Consider the following 4658-nt stretch of genomic DNA (forward strand, 5'->3'; position numbering starts at 1 on the left):
TTAAATGATCAAAGCAATGCTCCCACATTTCATGTGGAAAATCGTGAAGGCAATCAGCACACACAGAGCTCAGTGAATCAGATGTGTCCTGGATGCACCAGGCATCCAGCAGGCAGTTGATGTGGGTATGAACAGTGATGCTTTCTACAGGATTTCTGGGCATCAGGCAGCCTGCTTAGGGCTTCTGTTCCAGCTGAGCTGCTGGACACAGAAAATCTCAGACAAAGGTCATATTTATTTTTCTGTTGCAACAGTTTTGTAAAAGGCTGGCCATATAAGGCATTCTAATGTAGGACAAGATTTTGTAAAATAATTTAATATCCTTGTATGCTAAAGGTCCCTTAATAATTTAGTTTTCAAGGGACTGGTTTCCCTGATTGCAGAGCCCAGCATTAATCTGACCTTTTCTTATTCTTCATTCAATAACTCATCTATGTAGGCTCTTCTTGCAGTGTTTTGTAGGTGTCTCTTCTTATTTAATCTGTCTTCCAGATCAAAGCTCTTCAGAAGGAATTTTCCATGTTAGTTGTGAGATAATAAAAAATAAAGTAAAATAAAACTTTTTGTTGTTGTTGTTTTTTGTTTTTTTTTTTTGTTTTGGTGAGCTTTTGACTTGGTAAACAGAGAGAAATGCTGTTCATTTAATAATCAACCATTCCACATTGGCTATGTCATGTGTGTTGTTGACTTCGGTCTCTAAAAATAATAGGCTCTTAACAAAAGTCTTTTCGTGTTTAGATCATTTAAAAGGGCTCACCTGTGTAGATAGAGTAAGCCTGTCCCACAGGATTTGCCTCTGGTAGGGCTCTCTTTCAACTTCCTTGCTGTCTATTCACATGAAATGTAGGAGTTTCACATATTTAAGGCCACATCTACACTAGAAAATAATGCAATGTGAAAGGAGAGGATCTGAAGAGTAACAGTTGGTGCTAAGGGTACAACATTCATGCTGTAAGTATTCTGGGGGATTTAGCTTTAGCTGGGTCACCTGGACTGAATGCCCATGGGCACCTGGTACTTTTGAGTACATCCTCCAGGGCAGTTTCATCCAAACCCAGCTCATGTGCTCCAGGACCCCTCCACAGTAACATCCCAAGTGTGGTAAGCAAGGAGAGCCAGGAAAACCTCCCTCAACTCTCTTGCAGAGATTTACCCCATCCAGCCAAATGTCCTGCTGAGCAGATACGCATACTTATGAATGCATACACATACATCGTCCCACAGCCTTGTTTCCACAGGGCCCAATCTAAAAACATTCATTTATCAGCTCCACAATGAGGCTAACTAATTCTGCTGTCCCTTAACATCTAGCCTGCACCCAGAGCGATGAATAATTCATCTGCTTCCAAGATCTGGCTGATAGAAAGCACTCCTGGCCTTCCAGCTTATTTTAGAATTAATAGGTCCTGTGGATGCTATCTATGTATAGAACATATACAGATAGAAAAGCCTCTGAATGAATAAGGAATTTCACTGAAACAATTCTTTGTGTTAAACACAATTGTATTGGGATCTCTGGAGTGCCTCGGATAAAAATCTCCTTTTAGCACAAGTATCCTAATCTTTCGGGACAGCGTACTCTAATATAAGTCCTTCTTACATCTATAGCATCTTAAAAAATAAACCTCCTCAAATTCCAACCAAACAAAAAATTAACCAGAGTGAATTCCATTTGGTCCTACCCCTTCTGAACTGAATTGAGGAAAATTGATGGATCTTGAAAGTAATATACTTTTATTTCTCCTCAGTCCTTTGTGAAACACTTCAGTGCACCCACAGCTTTACAGTCATAAAGAGTCATAAAACTCAAGTTTTATGGTTTGGCCTTAACAAAGCATATTTAAGGTTAATTAGCAATAGTCGCCTCCAGCAGACAAAACAAAAATTTGCATGGGCGGAAAATGGATACACAGTCCTTTGTTGGTGGCTTGAAAGCATGCTCACCTGTAACCATTAGCATCAGCTTTGGCTCTTTGCACCCATGGAATAGCCAAGAAAATAATAAAAACACTGCTACATATATTTGATCTCTTGGTAAAAAAAAAAAAAAGCATATTTAAATAGTTCTCTGCCTAGGGAAAACCTTTTCGTGTTTCGATGTGTTTGTCTTTTTACCTGCACCTGGCCAGGTGTATATTACTGCATGTTTCAAACTCTCATTTGAACACGTGCTGCCCACCAAAGAACTTCCAGATGCTGTGTCACGGCATGTCCTCGATACGACACCGTGTGTTGTGCTAGGTCCTGCAAACACATTTGTCAGTAATAGGAAAGCTCCCTCTCTTTCTCCTCTTCCAGTCTTTCCATAACTCCCAGACATGTGATCTGTGTTAACAAGCTTACGACGCAAAACTGCAACTTTTTCAGTTCAATCTTGTAAACAGGAGGGAGTTGGACTGAGGTCTTAAAACGATCCCCAGACACCCTAATGCATGCTCAGATTTTCAGATTGCCAAGTACCCACCCTCCTAACAAACCCTTCAGCCCCTTGCTCCAGAGTTTCTGCCCAGATTTAGGAACTCAGCTCTAGGCTCTTACTTTGGAAAATTTTCTTAACTCTCCTCATAGACAAGTTGGCTAGGCTCTCTCTTTTATCAACTACAGCAATTCCCTTCTGCCTAATTCTGACAACTTGTATTTGGAATTGTGTTCTGACTAAGTGTCTTCAGACTTCATTTTGGATGTATTTGTCTGTTCCAGGTATCTGGCCATTGTGCACCCACTGAAACCACGCATGAATTATCAAACAGCAACCTTCATAATCGCCTTGGTCTGGACTGTCTCCATACTTGTAGATATTCCATCTGTGTATTTTGCTACTGAAACGGTGTTATTTATAGTGAAAAACCAGGAGAAAATATTCTGTGGTCAGATTTGGCCAGCTGACCAGCAGATGTACTACAAATCATACTCCCTCTTTATCTTTGGCATTGAATTTGTTGCACCTATCATTGTGATGACCTTGTGTTACGCCAGGATATCACGGGAGCTCTGGTTTAAAACCATACCAGCATTTCAGACAGAACACATCAGAAAGAGGCTTCGATGCAGAAGAAAAACTGTTATGGTACTGATGTGCATCCTGACTGCCTACGTTCTCTGCTGGGCACCCTTCTACGGCTTTACAATTGTCCATGACTTTTTCCCCACCATCTTCGTGAAAGAGAAGCATTATCTTACTGCTTTTTATATAGTTGAATGCATTGCTATGAGTAACAGCATGATAAACACCATGTGTCTTGTAACTGTAAAAAATAACACCATGAAGTATTTCAAGAAGATCATGTTACTGAGATGGAGATCGACATATAATGGAAGCAAATCTAGCTCTGATTTCGACCTGAGAACAAGTGCAATGCCAGTCACAGAGGAGGTAGACTGCCTAAAACTGAAATAAATTTTCTGCAGTTTGAATCTCACATATTTCGGAGAGGGGCTAAAGAGGAAATAATGCCTTCTCAGAAGCTTCTCTCTTGTCTGTGGGAATACCCACCATTGGTGAGAGCCCTCTAAAAGCAGCCTACTATGTATTTCCACCAGAACTCTTTTCACTGGACTGCTGTATAACCCCGTAACTCAGACTGATGCTGTGCTTCAGTTCACCCATCTGTAAATCTGGGAGGTAGATACTCATTTTACAGTTGTTTAAAATTTAAGATGAACAAAAAAAAAATAAATCTATGAATGCATTAAAGCATACTACAATGATGTAAGAGTTGATTGCTGATCCTAGCAATGATGCCTCTTTGTTTCTTCTTAAGAGAAATCTCTTAACCCCTTGGAGCTTATCTTTTGTACCTTTAAGATATTTGGTGTCCTTTTCCTTCTGCTCATAAGAGGAAGGAAGGCAAAAAAAGCCCATTTTGCTTCATGTCATTCTTTATCTTCTCAGTTTACCCCTCATGATTAAGCTCCTCAAAGTCTACAGACCACCAGCTTTCTATGGTCCAATGTGCAGCATGCTCTTATGAAAGGCACATTCTCTACAAAGGTAAATACTGCTTCACAGTCTAGTGAAAACCTCATCTCTTCCTGTGACACCTTGCTTAAAAATATTCTATCAACATTCCACTCTGTAGTTTTATGTAGAGTGTTGACCCTGTTTATTATGTATTTGGAAATGGCACAGCTACATCTTGAAGGGATGTTACCTTCTCTCACCTCCAGGCTATGGCCAACTTCTGCTGCCTTGATTCGCTGAGCTCTTCAAAGAATCAATCACAAAATCACAGAGGTGGAGAACAGCAACTCCAGATTGTCTAGTCCACCCCTCGGCTCAAGCAGGGTCAGCTAGAAGAGGCTGCCCAGGACTGTGTCCAGCTGGGCTTTGACTGACTCCAGGGATGGAGACTCCACAGCCTCCCTGGACCACCTGTGCCAGTGTTCAACAGTCCTTGCAGTAAAGAAGGGTTTTCTTATGTTCAGATGGTATTTCATGGGTTTCAACTTGTGTTTCAGCTTGGTTTGCAGAGGGACCCATATAAAACTATAGCATGCTAGTGGGAAGAAAAACACCCTGCTGAACCAGATCTAGACATTTTACCAAGCCTGTGTACAACTTCAAAATAAAGTACAAGTAGGGCCAAAATAGCATAGAGATCTTGAGATGATCTGTCTTTCTGCAACCAATGGAGACAGACTCTAGGCTTCCACAAGCC

The 4658-nt window shown here is 40.9% G+C and overlaps 1 pseudogene; it reads left to right on the forward strand.

Annotated features, from left to right (window-relative positions):
• Window positions 1-2660: 2660 nt before the first annotated feature.
• On the forward strand, window positions 2661-3397 carry LOC141955703 (prokineticin receptor 2 pseudogene; annotated as a pseudogene).
• The last annotated feature ends 1261 nt before the right edge of the window (window positions 3398-4658 follow it).

Source organism: Athene noctua, unplaced genomic scaffold, assembly GCF_965140245.1.
Source record: "Athene noctua unplaced genomic scaffold, bAthNoc1.hap1.1 HAP1_HAP1_scaffold_428, whole genome shotgun sequence".
NCBI classification, from domain to species: Eukaryota; Metazoa; Chordata; class Aves; order Strigiformes; family Strigidae; genus Athene; species Athene noctua.